Source organism: Canis lupus, chromosome 3 (assembly GCF_011100685.1).
Source record: "Canis lupus familiaris isolate Mischka breed German Shepherd chromosome 3, alternate assembly UU_Cfam_GSD_1.0, whole genome shotgun sequence".
NCBI classification, from domain to species: Eukaryota; Metazoa; Chordata; class Mammalia; order Carnivora; family Canidae; genus Canis; species Canis lupus.
Genome location: NC_049224.1, coordinates 9,095,314 through 9,119,493, shown reverse-complemented (window position 1 = coordinate 9,119,493; position 24,180 = coordinate 9,095,314).

Sequence of the window (24,180 nt, the reverse complement as noted above, 5' to 3'; positions counted from 1 at the left end):
CACCTTGCTTGCACTAGTAGTATATACATTTTGGTCCCTGGGAGGTCAGTGAAATGTCATCCCAGATTGGCTTAGGCCTGGGTCAGTGATCATTAGTAACACATTTACAAACAGGGAAGACTCCTGATACCTGGTTAAGTTACTAGCACTCCAACAGCATTGCTGCTAACCAAAAGGGGAGATGATATCTGGAAAAACATTTGGCTGTTATTTGGAAGAGAAGGGAATGGATTCAGAGCAGCTAAGAAATAGTTTAGTTTCCCTTACTCTTCAAATGTGTCTTATGAAGATCACGCTGCCTTCCCTGCCTCCTTATTTGACTTCCTTCACTCTCATAGCAAGAATGACACACCATAACTGTACTTCTCTACTCTATGACCTGTTTCAATTTTTAAATGACTATCCTCATATTAAAATGCCCATGGCTAGAAATGCAAGAATCAACTTTTATTTTTACCTTATCTCTCATGATCACTTGGTCACAAAGTACACTGATCTGCTAAATATTTCTTGAAGGGGCACTTCCATTCTAAACTCTTTTGCTTCTTTTGACAGGTGCAATTTCTTCATATATTGCCTAAATTAGTGCAATGGCACCATTAATGTTTTTCCTCTATGTTTTCTGAGTCATGAGCTGTCTTTGTTAATCTAATTCCTTTTGTAATTTTCCTTTTCATTTCTACTAAACATATTAGACTGAAATTTTTCATAGTATGACTTCTATTAACTACTATGGGGGGCCCCTGGGGGGCTCAGCGGTTTAGAGCCTGCCTTCGACCTAGTGCGTGATCCTGGAGACCCGGGATCAAGTCCCTCTTTGGACTTTTCTGCGTGGAGCTTACTTCTCCCTCTGCCTGTGTCTCTGCCTCTCTCTCTCTCTGCATCTCTCATGAATAAATAAAATCTTAAAAAAAAACAAACTACTATGAAACTTAGAGTTATATCCCAAATTATATTCTTTATACTGTTTCTTTGTGTATTTTTTTTATCATTGCTGCCAGAGTTGGTTTAAAATAATTTTATTTTAAAATTTCTTCCATTTGCTTTAATATTTACTTCTTATTTTGGAAGGTTGCTTTAACTTTTTCTAACTTACTAAATTGAAGTCTTAGTTTCTTTTTTATAATACATACATTTGAAGCTAAACAGAATCCTCCAAATACAACTGTAACTATAGTTCACAAATTTTATTGGCAGTTATAAATACCTCAAGTATAGCTCAATATAAAGATTATTCAAAAGATTATTCATAAATGCCAAAAAATATTATTTAATTCTTATGAGGTTGTTTTCCTGCAAGTTTAAGAAATTTTCTTAAGGAAATTTACTTTCCTTGTCTTTTTTTTTTTTTTTTTGGTCTTCTTTTCTGCTTTGTTTGAATCAATTAATTGTTCCTACACTGTCCTATATTGTCTCTTCTATTACCAAATTAATTTTTTTTTCAAATTAATATTTTAAAATTCAAGAGCAGCCCCGATGACTTAGTGGTTTAGCGCCGCCTTCAGCCCGGGGTGTGATTCCTGGGGATCCGGGATCGAGTCCCTGCATGGAGCCTGCTTCTCCCTCTTCCCGTGTCTCTGTCTCTGTCTCTGTCTCTCTCTCTCTCTGTCATTAATAAATAATAAATAATAATAATAATAATAATAATAATTTAAAAAACTTAAAATTCAAGTTACTTTTCTGGTTAAAACCCTTCAAGAGCCTGTGTTTACCTGAAAAGATGAATTTACACATGCTGAAAATTCTGCTCTTGGGCAGAATCATAACTCATGGCAATAAAATGCTTTCAGTATGAAAGGATCATTTTAGGTTAGTAAAAGAAAATGGACTTAATAAAATTAATTTTCTTTAAACATCTCAAAAATTTGAAGGTATTCTCACTGATATTTATGGAGCTTAAATATGTTTTAAGCACAGCAACAGTTCTTGCTAGATAGAACTTTCTAAAGTTCAAATAAGAGCTGAGAAAAGAAGCAGCTCCTAAGAAATATATAATTTCCTTCTCCATGTGTATTCAAGTAACATTTAAGGCAGATTACCTTGATTTACATGAAACAAATTCCTGAATATACTGCACAAAGCATAAATGTACATCATGTTGTAAATACACAGTAGAGAAATATATAGTTTTTAGCAATAGTGTATCTACCTGAAAATTTTGTTTAAAATGGATTTATTGTTCGTAGTATAGGCTATAGTGAGAAAGCAATTGCAAACTTATAAACCTTTATCTGTATTTTAAACTATGTAGAAGAGAACCCTTCGTAATATCTTCCAGCACTAAGTGTGTTGACTGGCCCTGGGATTCCAAGCCTTCTCGGTCTCATTTCATATTTTGTCATATTTGGAACCACAAAATTCAACTTCTTCAATACAGGAACCACAAAATTCAACTTCTTCAATACAAACACATATGGAGGAATGAAGAGGAGAATGAAGAGGGAAAGAAAGAAGTTGAAGGAAAAAAAGAAAAAAGTCCAGCCTGCATGATTACAAATTAGTCCAAATCCCAGCAACAATGCAAAGATCCCAATCATTATGGTTGTACGTCTGCCCATCTGCACCCTTGTCCTCTCTTCAGGTTCAAGTAGACAATCACACAATAGGATTGCTTCTCATATTAATTATAAAACTGAGTATAATTTTGTTTCATGCTCTTGAACCCCCTTGGGCTCAAGAAGGTAAGTGATATACATTTTATTCGGCTTCTTCCATGATCATAATCTCAAAGCACCGATTCTTATAGATGATCTTCAGTTTTCTAGAATTCACTGGTTCACCCACATGGAATCTTCTCCCATCCAAAACATGGGCCTTGGACTCTCTACTTTTCCTAATATGATCCAGATGGACATCTTTTGCTATTAGTTTATGATTACAACAAGATTAGTATTTAGGTTATCTCAGTATCTCTTAAAAATGTATATATTTGATAATATGGAAGCATTTCTCTAACTTTATTTTATTTTTTAAGGGTTTTTATTTATTCAGGAGAGATGGAAAGAGAGGCAGAGACATAGGAAGAGGAAGAAGCAGGCTCCCCAGAGGGAGCCAAATGCAGGACTTGATCCCAGGACCTTGCGAAGACACCCTGAGCCAAAGGCAGAGGTGCAACCACTGAGCCACCCAGGCATCCCATCTAACTTTATTTTAAAGAGAAATATGAAATACCTCCACCCAAAAAGGGAAAATATTTGGTCTATCTATCTATCTATCTATCTACACACAATTTAAGGGCCTCCATTATTTCAAAATAAATTTAAGCCTTCATCAAATCCATTAACTTAATGGGAAATCAAATTGGAAATGCCATAATCACATAGGAATTTAAGAGAAGAAAGGTCCAGGTTTTAAATAAGCAGTTTCACCAAATAATATTTCCCAAGTTTTTATCATGAACAACATAAAAAAAATCTTTTAGAGATAAAAAGATGAAACTGTGTTAGTGTGCAGTATGTAGAAATGAGGAAATGTTCTGAAGAAAACGTTAGTGAAATGGTTACATAAGTGTGACACAAAAACAGAGATATTTATATTAAGATTTATTACCATAGTCTGTCGCTGGCTGGTTTATATAATATATGAACACTTCTGTGTAGGTGAGGGCTATTACCTTCCAGCGCTGCTCACTGTTCCATTCTTCTGGGAAAGAAACAATATACAGACAGATCTAAAGCACTATTTATCTTTAATATGTATAATGCCATTGCATTGCCTTAATTCACAGATGCTTCAGAAATATTCACAGAAAGGTCATAATGTACTTTCATCTCAAATGATAGAAAGAAATTCAAGTCAAAATACATGTTTTAAAGGGATCGTTTTCTGCTTTTATAAAATTGGTTATTTGAGTTGTTATGTTTGCCAGAGTTTAGTTTCTAAAGTTTAGGCTCCCTGTTTGTAGTAGATGGGTGATAGAAAGTAAAACTCAGGGATGCTTGGGTGGCTCAGTGGTTGAGCCTCTGCCTCTGGTTCAGGGTGTGATCCTGGTCCAGGGATCGAGTCCCTCATCAGACTCCCTGTGAGGAGCCTACTTTTCCCTCTGTCTATGTCTCTGCCTCTCTCTGTGTGTCTTTCATGAATAAATAAATAAAATCTTAAAAAAAAAAAAAGAAACTAGAAGTCAGTTCATTTTACTTTACACCAGCTCCATACATCCAAGTAGGATTTCATAAAATAAAGATAGGGTAGGGACACTTTCCATGAAAATGGTAGCGACACGTGAAAATTCACTCTTTCTCTTTATCTCTTTCCATGTATATTTATGTTACATCATACTTAATGATACTGAAGTACATGTAATATAAATTAACCATTTTAACTATTTTAATGTATGACATTTAGCCTTAATGACCTTCGCAATCTGTGCATCTATCACTCCTGTCTAGTTCCAGAACTTTTCAATTCCCCAAGAAGATACTCAGTACCTATAAGCAATCTCTCCCCACTCCCCCGTCTACCAGCTCTGGCAACCACTAATTTGTTTTCAGACTCTAAAGAGTTGCTTATTCTAGATATTTCATATAAATGGAATCATATAAAACATGGCTATAGAACTGGTTTCTTTCACTTAGTATAATATTTCCAAGGCTCATCCACGTTGGAGAATGAATCAGTACTTCATTTCTTTAACTGACTGAATATTCCACTGCACCAATATGCCAGATGGTGTTTATCTGTTTAGCAATCGATAGACATTTGTTGGTTTCTACCTTTCTTTTGGCTGCTGTGAACGGTGCCAGGACCAAACACTGACAAAGATGATCATGGTCTTTCAGTTCCCAATGAAGGAGGGAAGACTGTTCAAATTAAAAGAGTACAGAAATGATGTTCTGAGAACACAGGAGAGAGACCCAACATCCACAGTTTGGTGGTCAAGGGTGAATCTCAGGTGAAAAACAAATGTGTTTGGATTTGAAGGAGAATTTGGTGAATTTTATGTGGGAATGTGAATCAGATTGAGGGTTTAGATCACAGTAAAGTCAAACTCTTGGGCCACAAACCAATGGCATTTATGTAAACCTAACAGAAGCAAAGCATCTATGTGTGGGAATTGCAAAAGGTACAAGGACTGGAAATACGCAGTATGGTAAGTCCATTTCCAAATACGGACTTTAACCTAAGAGAAAGGCAGATTCTGCATTCATCTAGAAAGGAGGGCTGAAAAAGTCCTAATTCGCATTGTAACAGTGAGAAAAAGTGAGATTATAACTTTCTTAAATTCATTAAATAACTGAGGTCACATGGCAACCAAGTAGTGTAATATCTAAGGAAAAATTTGTCCTTCCAAAAAGAGATTGGACATAATCTGGCTCATCTGAGGCAGGGCACAGGAAGAGACAAGTCAAAGTAGCAACTGAAGGAAATGTCTTCAAGCTGATAATGTACCTGCAGTAACAGCTAGCATTATACTTAACATTATATTTAATGGTGAAACTCACCTCTTTCCCACAAACTTTAGGGAAAAGACAATGAAGCCTGCTCTCACCACTCCTATACATCATGGTGCCGGATTTTCTATCCTGAGTTGAATCGTAAGTAGAAAGCATATAGTTTCTAAAGAAAAAAAAAAAAAGAAATATCTCCATTTGAAGAACAACATAATTATTGCATAGAAAATTTTAAATAACTAGGAAAAAATGCTAAAACTAGTAAGTCCAGCAAAACCTTTAGATGAAATATTTTAAAACCACCTATATTTCTACAAACTAGCAAGAGGCAATGGAAAACACAACTAACAAAACCATGTAATAGTAGTAACAAGATCATGAAATACTCCCATATAAATCTAAAAATATGTTCAGCAACTGAGTGATTAAAACTATAAAACATTGATGAAAGAAGTGAAAGAAAATCCATACAAATAGAGATACAATGTATCTCTGAGAAGCAGACCAAATTCGACAGCACGTTAATAGGATCCTATACCAGGACCAAGTGGAATTTATATGTGGGATGCAAGGATGGCATATACAAATAAATAAATAATTCACAAATAAATCAATGTGAAACATTACGTCAGCAGAATGAAGGATAAAAATCACATAATCATCTCAATAGATACAGAAAATATATTTGACAAATTTTAATACCTGTTCGCACTAAAAACCCTCAGCAAACCAGGAAGAGAAGGAAATACTATCAACATAATAAAGGTCTCATATGACAAACCCACAGTTAACAAGCTGCTCAGTGGTGAAAAGCTAAAAGCTTTTTCTCAAAGATCAGGAACAAGGCAAGAATGTTCACTCTCACCAGTTTTATTCAAAATAATACTGGAAGTCCTAACCAGGGCAGTTAAGCAAGAAGAGAAATAAAAGGCATCCAAATCAGAAAAGAAGAAGGAAACTTAACTCTGTTTGCAGATGGCATTAATATATGTAGAAATTCTAAATACTCCATTAAAGAGCTTTTAGAACAAATAAACAGGTTTAGAAAATTTGCAGATTGGGGATCCCTGGGTGGCGCAGCGGTTTGGCACCTGCCTTTGGCCCAGGGTGCGATCCTGGAGACCCGGGATTGAATCCCACATCGGGCTCCCGGTGCATGGAGCCTGCTTCTCCCTCTGCCTGTGTCTCTGCCTCTCTCTCTCTCTCTCTCTACCATAAATTTAAAAATTAAAAAAAAAGAAAATTTGCAGATTATAAAATCAATATATAAAATCAGTCACCTGATGTGATGAGCACTGGGTGTTATATGCAACTGATGAATTACTGAACTCTACATCTGAAACTAAAGATGTACTCCCTGTTGGCTAATTGAATTTAAATAATAAAATAAAATTAGTCATGTTTTTCTACACTAACAATTCATTATACAGAAAGGTAATTAAGAAAACAATCCTATTTACAACACCATGTAAAAATAAATTACTTAGGAATAAACTTAACCAAGGAGGTGAAAAGACTTATACAATGAAAACTACAAAATCTCGACGAAAGAAATTAAGGAAGACATAAATAAATAGAAAGACATCCCATTCTCATGGACTGGTAGATTTAATATTGTTAAAATGCCCATGTTACCCAAAGTGATAACCAATTTAATGCAGTCCCTATATAAATTCCAGTGGCTTCCTTCTTTTACAAAAATAGAAAAAACGATACTAAAATTCATATGAAACCACGAAAGACCCTATATAGCCAAAGCAATCTTGAGAAAAAAGAACAAGGCTGGAGGCATCACATTTCCTGATTTCAAAATATATTACAAAGACACAGTATTATATCATTATGGTTCTGGCATAAAAAGGGACATATAGACCAGTGGTACAGAATAGAGTGCTCAGAAATAAACCCATGCATATATAGCCAATGGGTGGCCTTTGAAAGAGTGACCAAGAATACACAATAAGGAAAAGTCTCTACAACAAATAGTTCTGTGAAAATTGGATATCCATACACACAATAATGAAATCGCACCTGTATCTTCCATCTTTCACAAAAATCAACTCAAAATGGATTAAAGACTTAAATGCAAGACTAGAAACAGTAAAACCCCATAGAAAAAAGCATAGAGGAAAAACTATATGGCATTGGTTTTGGCATTGTTTTCTCAACTATGACATCAAAGGTACAGACAAACAAAGCAAAAATAGACAAATGGGATTACACCAAACTAAAATGTTCCTGTACAGCAAAGGGAACAGTCAACAAAATGAAAAAGCAATCTACAGAATGGGAAAGAAATTTGTAAATTATATATCTGATACGAGGTTAGTTTCCAAAATAAGGAACTCACACACCTCGTGGTAAAAAAAAAAACAAAAAAACAAAAAAACAAAAAAAACTATAATTTAAACAATAACTTGATTGAAAAATAAAGTATTTGAATAGACATTTCTCTAAAGAAGACATACAAATTGGACAATAGATATGCAAAAATAGGATCCACATCACTTATCATCAGGGAAATGCACATCAAAACTACAATGGGATACCGCCTCATACCTGTCCAATGGCTATTAGTTTATCTAAGTAAACAAAAGATAACAAGCCTTGGGAAGCATGTTGAGAATTTTAAATTCTTGTGCACTGTTGATAGGAATGCAAAATGGTGCAGGCTTTATGGAGAGTAGCACAGAGATTTCTTTAAAAAATTATAAATAAGATTATTATATGATCCAGCCATCATATTTCTGGGTATATATCCAAAAGAACGGAAACCACATCTCAAGGAAATACCTGCACTTTCATTTCATCGAAGCACTGTTCACAATAGTCAAGATATGGAAACAACCTAAATGTCCATTAACAGAGGAGTTGGTAAAGAAATTGTGGAAATGCACATACAATGGAGTATTATCCAGCAAAAAGGAAATCCTTCCAAATCAGATCATATAGATTAACCTGGAGTGCATTTTGCTATGTAAAACATTTATATTTATATTTATTTATATTTATATTTATATGGACAAAAACACATTTTGGTCAATATAGCAATTATATATAAAATTATATGTAATTATATATAAATTATGTATTTATTCAAATCTTATTTGTAAAATTAATTTTATTTTCTTGTCACCCTTTCTCCCTGAGCCAGGGTATTCAGGTATTTTATGTCATTCTTTTGAGTGCGATAAAGGACAGTAATTGGTGTCAAAGACAGTTTGATTTATAGGATTCACCAGTCATAGTTTTTATTCTCATTTTATTTTTAATTTACTGGAGTCTTTGTGTTCCGTGATTGTCTGAGTTCCACTGATGTTTGTTTTATGTAGAATTCAAGGCCATGAGGAACTTTTTCTTTCACCTGTTGATTTTCAAGGGTCTTCATATTCGAGGGTCACTGCAATTCATGAACAAACATCTGTGGTGTTAAATTGGAAATGTGATTGTTAAGGAATCCAGAGGTGATTGTGTTCTAGGGGAATGATTCTTATTAATAAAACCTCTGTAAAAAATGGTGGAAAAGAAAAGGAATAATACAATGTAGTCTTCCATCAGTTAAAATCTTCGTACGGTTTTTGCTCTGTTTACTACCTATCTCTTGCTTTTTGCCCACCATTTCTTTTCATTTCTTTTCTTCACAGTGTCTCAATTTTCTGTGGCCTCCCTGCTATTCCTCACTGTGAATTGCTTTGTTTGCAGAGGAACTATTTCTGTGTTCTAGACCCAAGAGTAAATAATTGACCCACAACTGGCCAGTAATTTAATTTTCAGTAATTTTTCAGATTTTTATAGAGATTTACCACGTAAAAAGGAGCTTTTTGGTAATGAGGTTACATTGGTATATATAATAAAGACACCAATCTCATAGAGCTTATATTCAAATGTAAAATCTGTGTGTCTATATTTCTAGACTCATAGGCAAGGATGGGAACATGATTCACTCTAGGCAAATCAGAAAAGAAATCTGATTCTTTACAAAATTATTTTATATTCTTGTTTCCAGAATTCCTGGGTGAGGGTTGAGAATTTTTTCCTTTTTCCTTTTTTTTTTTCCATCTTTTTGTTTTATTCAGTTTGCCCCAAGGGCAAAATCAATTGTAATCGGGATCACAAACGTTAATTTGATTGCCTCACAGCCTGATCAATAAAATCTAAAAAATGGAAAATGTTACACAAGTTGCGGAGAGAATACCTTGGAGTTCACTGACACAGCAAGTGGAAATAATATAAATACAACATGTGTTAACATTCAAAACAATATTCATATCCTGCTCTTTTCTAGACAATTCTGGGTCCCTGTTGCACACCCTTCATGCATCATTGGTGATTTCCTTGAAAATTCTCACCCCGTACCCAGGAATTTATTTGTCCATAATAAGATGCACCAACAGACCAGTCCCAAATGAAGACCGTTTCTTATGAAATGAGGCACACTGAAATGGAATCTTAGGAGATGTTTGGAGATGCCCAGATTCACAGGATGAAAGAATAACCCCCAATGCACATACATTTAGAGCATAATAAAATATCAACAATGTTTCTTTTCAATTATGATCCTGAAATCATATGTCTGGGAAATCGGAAGGGTATTCAGATGTTTCTTAAGTCTGTTCCTGAGGAAAGAGTCTCCTTTGAGTACTTTTTTATCCACATGGAGTCTTTTATCAGAATAAATATGATAGAAAACCACCATGTTTATCAAGGGTCATTTTTCATTGGTATAATGAGAATCCAATTTTTGTGAAGAGGAGAATGAGAAAAAATTTATTTTAGGAAGAGAAACTTACATTATATTGGAAGGAGGGGTACGATATTTAAATTTATGGTCTTATTGTCTTCAATTAAAATGGGAGGCTTGAAATACATTATTTACTAGAGAAACAAATATAATACAACACTTAAAATATTTCTGAATTTATAAGTGGGCTTCCAAATAATTGGTAAACCAGGATTATTATTTGTAGTAATATTATTACTAAAGGTTGACATGTAAGTTAGTATTTCTGTTGCTTGACAAGATTATTATGAAAAAGGTCATGTATATGGGGATCCCTGGGTGCCTCAACGGTCTAGTGCTGCCTTCGGCCCAGGGTGTGATCCTAGAGACCCAGGATCAAGTCCCACGTCGGGCTCCCTGCATGGAGCCTGCTTCTCCCTCTGCCTGTGTCTCTGCCTCTCTTTCTCTCTCTCTCTCTCTCTCTCTCTCTCTGTCTCTCATCAATAAATAAATAAATAAATCTTTTTTTTTAATCTAAAAAAAAGGTCATGTATATGGGTACAAAGGGAAATAAACAATAAGATTAAAAACATTCTTTTGTGCAATAGGATTAAATTTTTTTATTAATTAAGAGTATTAGAAAATAATTGTCCTAATAGTTTCTTATGCAAAATTTTAAAATAATTCATTTTCCTGGGCTCCATTGATTTGGAATGTATTTTGGATACACTAAAATAATAACCATTTGTATCTGCTGTATCAATCCATTTCATATATCCTGTATCTGTCAGCATTTCTTATTTGCCATGTAAGAACATGTAGTACAAAAAGAAAGTGCACTTCTATGACACTTGCAAAGAATGAAAACTATGCAATTATTCGCAGCTTTGCCAATTTTATTTTTTTATTAGAACTTATCTTTCCTGTACTGTTACCTTTTTATGTTATTTGTCCAATTAGAACTACCTGGGATTCTCACTCAGCACTTGCAGTGCAGGGTTAAGAGGGTCTGTTAGGCTAAAAGTTAGCATCTGTCTATGCTCAGAGAAACTAGATCAGTTGTTCTGAGTTTATTTTTTCTTCCTCAGTAGTCTTAGTTTTTTTTTTTTTTTTCTTATAGCCTCTGCTGCTCGTATTTCCTTCCCATGATGTTTGATCTGAAAAGTTAGGCTTCTCATTGAAGATTGGAACAAATATGCATATTTATGCCTGCTTTCTTCAAAATGAAACAAATATGACAATAAAAAGGAATTTTAAGCTATAAATCCACAAGGACCAAAACCAAAACACACACACACAATGACAATGATAGGAGAAATATTTGGAAGGTAGAGAGCAAAGTCTTAAGAGTATGTTACGATTGCAAAACTCTGAAATAACAGTGAATTTCTCTGGTGTGCTGGGAAAGTAGTTAGGGATGGTGCGACGCATAAATTAAAGAGGGAAACCATATGTCCGAATTCAAATCCTGATTCCACTATTTGCTATGTGGCCCTGGAGAAAACTGATTTTCCTCTTCTATTTCTCAGTTACCTGAACTGTAGCATGAAGCCAACTATAGTAGTACCTACTTCACAAGGCTGTTTTCAGTATTACATCAACTAATTTGAGACTTTGTACAATGTCTGGAACATTGTTATGTCTCAAAATGTTGCCAGACTAGAGTTCCCATCCGAGAAATTTGACTTACTCAAATAAATTGCTGTTCTGTATTCAAGCCTGACCCCTTCTGCACATTTGCACAGCTGCTCCCAAATTCACTGATACAACGTTGACTCACAGGCTTCCCTGCTCACTTGCCAGCAAACTCCCTGAAGTTGTGGTATTCCAATCCTAGCATGGTGGGTTGGACCAGAATATACTATATGAGATGCTCTGCTCAAAGCTATGGACAGAGGGGATGGGACTCAGTCTTAGAGTTCCTAAACACTTTAGGCAACGTTGATGTCTAAGGTCCCGGGATGTGAAACTGACCAATCTGAGGCCAAGTAGTGATCCTATCTGTGTAGCTTTAGGCAAGCTACTTAGTCTCCCTACCCATATACATATTTAATGTCCCACATACAGTTAAAAGCCACCTCATAGTGACACTATAAAGCACCTAGTACGTATTGTGGCACAGGAGACACACTCATAAAGAACAGCTAAGACAGTGTTTTAAGAATTTAGAAAGCTCTTGAGCATTTTTCAAGTATTCTCCAAGTTTCTGTGTTATGGCTTACCTGCGTGACTCTTACAAATTTCCAAGGATACACAGCAACTCTCATGTGATAGGATCCCCATGTTCTCAGCAAAAGAACATGGTTCATTCTCTCTAGAGCTGAGACAATGTACGCCTTTTATTTCTCTGTATCTGCTTCTTGTGGTATACCCACTGCGTGTATATAACAGATGAACCCTGATTTTACCTAAATTTATAAATACTGGATTATGGTACTGACAGTCTTAAGTCCATGAGTCCGTTTTGTTATTTCTTAAATTTCACTGCTTAAAACTACAAGAGGTGCTTGGAAACCATGTGAACATCATATATAGACAAGGAGAATCTTTAATAAATAAAAATTTCTGCCAATGATTTAGATGTTTTGCTATTGGTCTTTAAATCTTGTCCATTCTATGAAATATTTGAGTAAAGTTATGTAGAAATGTATGTGTATTTGAGTCTGGAGGGAGACAGATACCCAAAACAAAACAGTTTCTTTTCAATGAGTGGTACTGAGATCAAGTGAATTTAATGTATCTTTTTAAATGAATAAATTTCTTTTAATCAAAAGGACAATTTAAATAATGTTTATCATTATGTTTCTTAATGTAATAGAAATATATATTAATTGTCAAAACCAAAAGGATAATAGAAATATGAAGTACTCCTGACACGTGAAATAACCATCGTTAATTATTTGGTAAGTTCCTTTTAGTATTTTTCTTTGTAAATGCTCTACAATATTAAATTTTCAAATAGAATTATGCTATATAGGCTGTTTGTATCTTATTTTGTTTCACTTGGTATTTTAATTAAGAGAGGTTCACAGTTTATTAAATAATGTTAACAAGCATGACTATTGATGGCTACATAAAAACTCATTTATGATTACATCATAATTTATATCCTATTTCTAGAAATCTGCCTTCATAGCTAATATGAATTATTCTTTGTATAAGGTAGTTGTATTAGCTGTGAGTCGTAGAAACCTGTCCCAAGCTGGCTTAGAAAAAAAGGGTAATTTATTCAAAGAATACTAGTGTTCTTTGGGTAAATGAAAAAAGTGTTAAAAATCCAAACCACAGGCAGATGCAGTAACGCTTCAGAAATAAATTGAATGAGGAAATCATTCAAGTGTCTCTCTCTGTCTCTCTCTCTCTCTCTCTCTCTCTCTCTGTTAGGTATAGATGTGAGAGTGTATGTGACCCGTCATGTCTGCTTTCTCTGAATGTCAGCTTCAGTTGCTTCTTTCTTTGTGTTAACTTCATTTTCATGGAATGTACACCGTCTTCCACAACTTGGCAAGAAATGACCACTGAAAACAACCAAGCCAAACTTCTCACAGCTTCTTACACATACACACTATGCGCACAGTCTGTGTGTACGCACACATACACCTCGAATGTTTTCATTCAGTTGTAATTCAAACTATACAAGTGAAGGGTTTTAATTGATCTGCCTTCAATCAGTTCACAATCCTTTGCCCAAGGATTGGAACTCAGGAATAATGGGCAGATCCACAACAATTATGTGGGTCTGAGCTACCACGGGAGCAGTTTCTAGAAGTAGGCTGTGCTCCACAGATTACTGTATAAATAACCATTTCATTTTGGGATGTGCATCTCTGTATGTGTATCTTTCTATACATCTATTAAGTATTTTGTGATAGTTTTGGAGAACAGGAATGATATTTAAGAGGGAAAGAAAATAGGTTTTTGCCATATAGTCCCATTTGTACCTATGGAAATTGGTTACCAACTTGATAACCTTGAAAAGCTAATGTAGCTGAGATCTCACTAATACCATCTTAGTGTATTTTATTAGATGTTATGTATCTATCATGTCGCTTACATTAAAAATATACTATGAGTCAAGATACTTAATCTGGCATATCCAATCATTAGTTATGTGATCACGGACAGACCATCTATCTGTCTTAGTATACATTTCCAATGAAAAAAGTTCTGAATTGTAAAATGCGTATTTTTTTTGTCAGTGAATGAGTACTTAATATCAGAAAATCTGAATATGCTGAAGGAAATTCCTATACAGTATATGAATGCAGTTCTTTGTTTTCTAAAATTATATACCTGTTATCTTTGAGTGTGTCTAAAGAACTGGGACTATTCATCCAAAGATGAGCACTTTCATCTCAATCTACTCTTAACAAATATATCTGGAAGATCTAAATTACTTATGTCATTTGCTACAGTTCCAAAGAGTTTTTAAGACTAAAACTTGAAAATCACTTATATGCTGTAAGTGGCAAAAAACCTTTATCACAAAGGAAATCCTTTGGTCTGACTGGCCATGAGCAGATTGAGAAGAGATTAATAAATTAGTCAATAAGTGAAGTAAAGCGGATGTCTCAGTTGCAGACATTGGGTAGGCATCATTTCATCACATGTCATATGAAGAAGTAGGCAAGAAGATGAGTGATACTCATGACAAGGAGTCAAATACCTTGGTTAGTAGAAAAGAAAGCACCCCCTAATCCAGAGATGTAATGACCTTTCTAAGACAGATTCATTTAATATTTTATATATTGAGTAAAATCATTAAACTGTGACACTGAGAATTACATGAAACATGGAAATCTGTATCAAAGCATTATTTATGCATTGGAATAAATGCTTTTTTCATCAAAGAACTTGCATGAATTTTATGAGTCTATCTTGACATGAAATGTACATAAGAATTTTTCTTTCATAAACATTAATATATTTTGATCAAGTGTACACTGATGCCTTTGAATAATGGATATAGCCTTGATTGTAATTTTTTTAAGATTTTATTTATTTATTTGAGAGACAGGGAGAGAAAGGACAAGTGGAGAAGGGGCAGAAGGAGAGGGAGAAGCAGACTCCCTACTGAGCAGGGAATCCTATGTGAGGCTCAATCCTAGGGATCATGACCTGAGCCAAAGGCAGACACTTAACTGACTGAGCCACCCAGGCGCCCCTCCTTGACTATAAACCTTAACATTGCTTCTGTCCCTCTGCCTTTGTGTTGCTGTTTGCGTATGGGCAATAAATATTTGAGTTAACATTGGTTACATCTACTGAGAGAAAAAAAAACAAAATATTGTCCTAAGATTATTGAAATATAAAAGCTTTATGACTTACTATCAAAATAATGTTTGCTGTTTAAGTGAAGGAGGAACCTGTATGCTCTATAAATAGAAATGGGCTTGAGTAGACCCGGTCGCTGATTGGCACCACATAAAGTCACATTTCCTTCAAATAGGGTTACTATGGCTGATAGTTTATATAAATGCAAATATTTCATGGGGTGTTACTTGCATAGCTATTTTATCCTCACATATCTGCACATCTTTGTAAGACTAATCTCCATGAAGAATGAATACAATACATGTGGTGTTCCTTCAGTTTTCTCTGGTAAGAAACACCTAGTTGAAATTTCTGTTGTATCCCAAATACCTTGATAAATATACTCTCTGTGGACTTTGAATCAAAAATTTGCTGTGCCTTACTTTAAATTGACTGCTGGGCTCACAATATAAAACCACTGAACAATATCATACTGAATTTTTCCTTCACTTTTTGAGGAAATCAAGGACTAATATTTTATTCCTGTTTCCTTCATAATCTTGTAAGACTCTAGTTTCTTTTCACACTTGACCTTTTTTGAAAGATCTAGGAGCTTACTTCTCATAACCCAGCATTTATCAGAGTGCTGTGTAGTTTGGTTTGATGAGCAAGAATATATACCATGACCCTCGTATATCTTCAGGAAGAATTTGCCAGGTAAGAAGTATGATTTACTATGTCACAGTCTACCAGTCCCTTTTGTTTTTTGAGAGAAAACATATTTAGATTGCCATGCAATTTCAAGTTTTCCAGCACATTATCATCATCACACATGAAAGCTGTGGTTTAGAAATGTTTATTTTTCAGCCAAATAGAATCCAACTAAATGCAGATGTTTTATACTCCATAAAGTAATTTAGGGAATTACTTAGCGAACACATTTTCATCAGTGTTACAATTTGAACCATTTCATGGCAGTTGCATTTACAATTCAATGCCCATAAAAACAGCCTACCAAACCACAAATCATTGGTCTGCTAAGTAGTACCTGAATGTGCCCATTCACTTCATGTGTTCTGTGGATTGTTGGACTGCAGGAAGCCAGGTACTCCTCTGTATTTCAGAAACAGTGCAAATAACAGGATTATGATTGTTTGTGTTTGACTTTTTGTATTTTATTGAGAGTGGAAGAAAGAAAATGTTTGAGGAAAGAAAAAGATGCAGGTACCTAATCCACATGAAGTAGACAGAAATATAACCAAAAAGGGGGAAAAAATCAAATCTGTGTGGCCATCCTTTCACTAAAATTTTACTAGGCTTTCCCCTGATCTCCCTCAGAACTGCCACCAGAATAATTTCTTACTTTTTCCCACAAAGACAGAGAGGTTATTCTTCCCAAACTCATCCTTTACTCAAGTTTTTGGTATTACTTTACTCCATAAGTTATCATCTGCCTAAACTAAGACACTGTAAATAATGAGAGGGAAATCTCAGTGGAAGATATTGCCACCAGTCCCTTTCTTGTGATGAACCAATCGTATGATAAGAACAAAAAGTAAATTAGACAGTCATAAACATATTTATTAAGTGCCATTGTTTGTATAACATTAAGTATTAAAAAAAAGAAGTGCCATTTTGAAATGTCTGTTACAGAATTAAAGATTAACTTTGGACAATGGTAAATAAGCTTTTCCCTGATCATAATATTCTAATTATTAGGTTGTTATTGAAACCAGACTTGGTCTATGACATTCTACAGGCCACAAGAAATTAATGATCCAAGTCTGGGGATAATTAGCACACCAGGAGAATCAGATTTCTCTTCAAGATATGATTCATTCAATCTCACTTGATTCTGAGGGTCACAAAAGAAGTATTTCATGTACCTCAAAGCCAGGCTATTAGCTTCAGTCACCAAATTACCCTACTATTGGTCCTGAACATCTTTTTTTTTTTTTTCTCTGTAGCCATTTCTTGTTGATTTGGGTTCCCTTAAGCCATTACGTAGAACTGCGTAATATAAACCTGTCACAGTTCTGCACTATATGTTATACAGAGAGTTTCTGAAAATTTTCTCATGAAAATACTTCAACTTGTGCTTTCAATAAGAGATATTACCCTTCATCTCCAGTGGCTGAATTATTTGAAGCTGATGAGTCATATAATAGTTTTCAACTCCCCAAAGCACCTTCATTATGGGAAACTACTTCTGTACTGTCATTTAGTTTGTGAAATATGAAATGGTGCCATGTGGCTTCCTCTCAGAATACCTAAGAGAAGAAAATATAGATGCCAGTTGCTCACTAGATAGAAATCTTCAAAGGATGAATTGATACTGTTCATGTTAAATTTCTCAAGAGTGAAGTTTACTTATTTGTTTTACTTAAACGTAGGCTTTGCAAAAAAAAATAGGTTTTGCAATTATATATTAATACGGTGTTTTCACACTTTCAAGTTTAGCAATTAGGAGTGAAATGCATTTTTAATATTATTCTACTATTTATTTTGTAAATGACATATCATAGGAAGTAAATAAAATAATAAAGTCTAGAAAAAGAAAGACAGTAATAATGGTAGAAGTACAAACCTAGGGATAAACTAAAAAAAGTGTTTCAATTTATATTCTGGGCTAATGCTGTCTCTTCTGAATATACTTATGTTGTTTAAAACTAACATTTGCTTTGTATACTTTAACAGCCATAAAATTTTTTCCCATTGCTGCATTTCTTTTGCTTAATCAGTTCTTGGGCCTTTATTTATGTTGATATAGGTAAGGGATGGAGAAAAGTATGAAAAGAGAGTCCAAAATGGAAATCCATTCACCTCATCAGGTAAAGATCTGGGAAAGACAGTTAAAAGGAAGGAAATGAGAAATAAAGAAAGGGGCTCAGTCTGAGGAGGGAGTTTTGAGGAATAATTTGCAAGCCTAAGAAGGAGCTGCTGTGCCATGTGAGGTATTGTTAGCCACTGGGAAGATAGCATGAAGGAGGCTGCACTCTTTCATAAATCTAAGTTTCCTTTATCACTTGTTTGTAGAATTCAAAAAAATATTCCAAGAGCTTTCCAGTGGATTTGAATGTCTAACAGGATTTTTACACAAATGTGACAGATTTTAGCTGTTAGATGATAAGGTTTATGCCCAACACATACATTAGTACCATCCTATTTTTGAATGCTCCAAGCATCTAAGGAAGCATGTAATTAGGACAGACTTCACTGCTGCTTAGTACTGTGAGGATTCCATAGGTTATAGAAAGAAATCAACAGGTTTGAGGGGTGCCTGAGTGGCTCCATCAGTTAAGTGACCTACTCTTGATTTTTGGCTCAGGTCATGATCACAGGATTGTGGGATGTAGCCCTGTGTCGGGCACCCTGCTCATTGGGGAGTCTGCTTAAGATTCTCTCCCTCCATCTCTCTCTGTCCCTCCCCCATCTCAAATAAATAAATAAAATCTTTTTTAAAAATTTGAAAAAAAAAAAAGAAATCTATGTGTGTGTGAATCTATATAGAGTTAAAGGCAATCCTAACTTTTATTCTTTTTATTCTAGAAAGTGAGGTGTTGTTATTTTAATAGATAGGGTGAGAGGAGGCGTGAATCATTAATTCGTGGAACCAAAAATTTAAATTTCTTTGATTCGTGTAAATACCTAAGAATATTTTAAAATTCACTGATTTTGATTCTGTCTAAAAGAATATAATATTCTCCTGGAGAAAACAGATAAATTCAAACCAGGAATATTTCACCAAATATCAATTTGTATCAATTATATATTATATATATTATGTTATAGTATATTATATATTTTAGGATACGTATATATAAATACCCTAAAAAAGATGTCTCTTCTGTAGAACTGAGTAATAGCATGTAATATGTAAAGCTACAGGCCACAGTCTTTCTTCTACGAAGAAGGGGACTTTAGCAAAGACCATAGAAAGGAGGTGAAAATTACAGTTTCAGATGCCAGTAAAAGAAATCTCTTTTTTTTCCCTCCCATAAGACAAGTAATAACACCTCAGTAACAATGCCCAAAGGGACCCTGTATGTTGTGTAGATTCAAGCATTTGTGATATTATTAATATTTTCAGACCAATAAAACTCAGTAAGAAAAGACATTCTTTTGTGAATACAAGTGATATCATGACTAAATCAGATTTTCTCTAGTGAGCAAATGACTGATTTTATTTTATATCCTCACTTACCTTTATTTTTTGTTTGTTTCTAATTGAGGAATATAAAAGATTCCTCAAGAGTGACATAGTCTCCTACCGATTCCTATCCAGCCATGGTGATATTTTCAGCAGCAGCTTGCACACTACTTTTTCATGACTTCTTCTTACCACACTTGTTTACCTCAGCTAATTCATTACAGTCTCCTGTCTATATGACCTTATAAACAAGATTTTCTGCTCCCCGCCTGCTTCTGTTGTTAAATATTCTGATTTTCTTTCCCCGCCCCCTCCACCACCACAAAGATCTTGGATAATCTGTCCACCCCATGTTGCTGTTGCCAACTGCTGCCATTACTCTTTCATTTTACTTCTTTATTCTCATCTTGAGCCTTGAATTCTGACCTATGCATTAATCAAAAACTCCTATGGCAGAAAATATGTTATCTAGAATTCTCTCCCTTGTGTTTTTTTTTTTGTTTTGTTTTGTTTTTTGTTTTTTGTTTTTCCCCACACCAGTAGAGGAAGTGTGTATTTTCACTCTGTGAAAGGACTGCTTTTCCCAGCAGTGCCACCATGAGAATTTGCCCTTGAGCAATAAAACAAGCACCATGAGCCAACATACAGTAGAATGGGGCATCCCTAATATATTCCTAGTCCTCAACGGGAAGTGTCTTGAATAAGTCTTGACAGGGAGATAGTAACACCTGACTACACATTCAATGTGGTTAGAAGTTTATTTCTTCTGTCAGTGTTCATTACCTGGGTTAGGAAAACAGATGTAGAGGACATCGGCCCCAATAATCATGGTTTTCATGTATTGCCTGGACATGAATGAATGATATTCTTATGAAAAAAACTAGGTGTTGCTGAGCTGCAGGGAAAGCTAATGAAGATAATAAGCTATTTCACGTTTCCATGAGAAAGCAGATTTGCTGTGTTGTATAAACAAAGACCTGGAGAGGAATTCCATGACCAAGAGATTGAATACCTCAACTGTGCATAGAAAGAAAACAAGACTCGGAATGAAGCAGAAGCAGAGATTGTAGCTTCACCATATTAGTCTGTAAGGGCTGTCGTGACAAAGTGCCACACGCCGGAAATGTATTGTATTGTCTGGTGGGTGTGGAGACTAGACATCCAAGATCAGGGTGTCAGTAGGGTTGGCTCTCTCTGAGGCTGTGAGGGGCAATCTGTTCCAGGGCTCTCTTCTATGGTCTGGTGGCTTGTTGGCGGCCACTCTGCTTCTACTACCTCACGTGATCCTCCCTCCATCCTTACATGGTGTTCTCCCTCCCTCTCAAAATTTCCCCATTTAAGAAGGACACCAGTGATATTAGAGGCCCACCTACATTAGTATGATCACCTCTTTTTTTTTCTCCTTTTCCTTTTAAATGCAGTATGGTTAACACACTGTGTTCCGGTAGCGTCAGGTGTACCATATAGCGATTCAACAATTCCATACATTACCCGGTGCTCATCACAGTTAAGTGAGCTCTTAGTCCCCCTCACCTATTTCACCCATTCCCCCACCTACCTCCCCTCTGGTAACCACCAGGTTGTTTTCTAAAGTTAAGAGTAGTAAGACCTCAGGGGCACCTGGGTGGCACATTCAGTTAAGCATCTGACTATTGGTTTGGTCTCCAGTTGTGACCTCAGGGTTGAGATCAAGCCCTGTGTGGAGCTCCATGCTCAGAGCAGAGTCTGCTTAAGACTCTCTCTCCCTCTCTTTCTGCTTCTCCTGCTTGTGCACTTACTTTTTTTCTCTCTCTCTCTCATTCTCTCTCTCAAATAAATAAACAAATCTTAAAAAAAAAAAATAGAGTAGTATGACCTCATCTTAACTACATACCTGTGCAATGACTCATTTTCTGAATAAGGTCACAGTCTGAGGTACTGGGGTTAGAATTTTAACATATGAATTTTGTGAGGGCAAAATTCAGCACATAGTACTAGCTAATGACAGATTCAGGCATGATCTTAAAATCAAGAATTAAATTTTTGGAAAGTGGGGCCATAATTGTAAGGACATGGGGGATTTTTATAAATATCTATTACTGCACTCTAGTCTCAGAAGCTATTCAGTTGGTCTGCAGCATGACTTGTGTATCCATATATTTTTTAAACTCTCCAGATGATTCCTAAATGCAGAAGGAATGAAAACTACTAGACTAAAAGAATCTTAGAATACCAAAGCGGCAAACAGTTTAGGATTAGCAATCCATTGGTTCAAACCTGATACTATTTTCCAACATTTGGAAACTTCAGTGTAAGTGCAAGGCTACCCCTCATTTTCTGTGGAAAGCCACTGATTCATCTGGCTTTACTGAATTTTCGATTTCTTAAATTTTTAATCTTCCTCTAAATCCTATCACCTGCATGGCTTATCTCATTGATTGACATTGTATTGTTAAATATGCAAGGGTGATATTCAAAATACACATCAACTGACACAGCGCAGATACTGGCCCATCAGAGAAGACAACAGACCGGTTGGAAGAGAAATGGCCATAAACACCAGGAAGCCATATGGCCATAAACACCGGCAAGCTATTTTAGTATGCGCTGGCTAAATATCAGTATTGCAAATGTGTTTTCTCCACCTGAGACTGGCTCTGGTTTCTCTATCTAGTTACTGATTTGTGAGGGAAAATATTACTGCTGGGTCACAACCAAGTATGAGGCCATTTGGTAGGTAGTTTCTGCTCTAAACCATGCTGTACAATATTTTCAAAGCAATGTTTGCCTAATTCCAATATCTCAGGAACCTCTAGTTATAAGAAGGGAAAGTCTCATTAAAATGACTTATTTGTAATGGGCGATCCTCTCCCCCTGCACAGCACTTCATCTCATAGATCCCCTCTTATATTTTTTACATAATCCAGTGACTGGAAGGACCGAGTGGCTAATGGACAAAGTGACCATCTGTGGTTATGGCTCTACCTTCACACATAGCTGTTCACAAATTACTTCAATCGCCTCAGTTGTCATGGATATAAATTGGGTGACAATTCCAGTTGCCCTTGATGAAGTTCTTAGGTAAATCAATCAGGCAGGAGCAATCTTACAAAAACTACGAAATGGGCTAAGCTTTTCTCCTCTGGTCACGAGCTACATCATTTTCTCCTTTACCAGATCATGAAGATACATTCAAACAGATTTCTAATAAAGTATCTAAATGTGTACATGTTGGGATATGGCCAAAAGGTATCGAGGAGCTAAATTTTGTTGAGAAAATTATTATTCCCTGACGAGGAAATCTCTTCAGACTGTTGAACATTAAAATGGAGCAATCTTTCTTTAAAATAGCTATCAGGAGTAAGGGGAGGTGCAATAATATATCCTGCACCAACTCTCTGGGAAAAACAGTCCCACTTTGTCTATCAGTTCAGCTCAAGGGAATAGTTTAATGTTATTTCCACGAAAGCAGTCTACCACGACGATTGTCAGCTCCGCAAGAACCTAGCTAAAGAAGCTGAACCTAAGTGCTTTCTTGTCGTCTAAAAAGACATTATCATGGGCAACAACTGAAGAGCTTCCTTCTCTGGTGTAAACTCTCTCCCAAAAGGTAGCAAGGTGGTCTAACACTTGGGACGTTTGGACAGTTTTTATGATTCATATAATATGCCTGAATTTTGAACTGTTTTTTCTATGCAGCAATGTTTTCCTAAATTTTGCCTTGTGTGTGTGGAACATCCCAAGAATGCGATATGTTTCTGCATGAATTACTTCTATGAAATTGGAAAATAATATCAGTAAGAGAAGGAAACCTCTACTACCCACATGTCTTTTGTTTCAGAAATAAACTACATGGGAGAGAAATTTTATTTTTTTAAGATTTCTGTATTAATTTTAGAGAGCAGGGGGAGGGGCAAAGGGAGAGGAAGAGAGAAACTGGAGCACACTTGGCGCTGATGTGTGAGACCAGAGCCCAGAGATCATGACCTGAGTAGAAACCAAGAGTCAGACACTTAAGGGACTGAGCTACCAGGTGCCCTGAGAAATACTATTTCTGACTTTAATAGGTAGGTGGGTATTTTTATCTCTGTAGCTCTTACTGAGCTGCTGCCAACAAACTCACAGAGCTCAATTTTTATGCTGGGAGCTGAGGAGTGACCTCGTCTGTATGCCTCTGAAAGCTGTGTTCTTTGAAATAGACTGTTAAAACCAGATTAAGAAAAACAAAACAAACCAGATTAGTGCCCTAGCAGCCACTATCTTGCCATTAGGTACAGTCCCAGGCACCATATAAAAGATACTTCCCATATGCACTGAACTTTTATGAGTGTCCTTTCCGGGTTCGGGCTCTTCCAGATTTTTATTCTACATTGTTGAACTCAACTGGAGAACGTTTGTGTAGAAAAGGTCTTTCTCCCTCTATTTCGTCTCTTTGTATTAAAAAGTTTGCTCTTTTTCCTTTGTTTCTGCTATTTTAGTGTTTGTGGCTTGTTTTTTGTTTTGTTTTGTTTTGGGGTTTTTTGGTTGTTGTTTGTGGCTTTTTTTGGGGGGGGTTGGTTGTTGTTGGTGGTTTTTTGTTGTTGTTGTTGTTGTTGTTGTTTTATCTCTCATTTCAGGCCACATCCCTCCTTTTTGTAACCCCAGCTCCTGGGAAGCTGGTATCAACCTGAGGTTCTGTACTCTTGCTT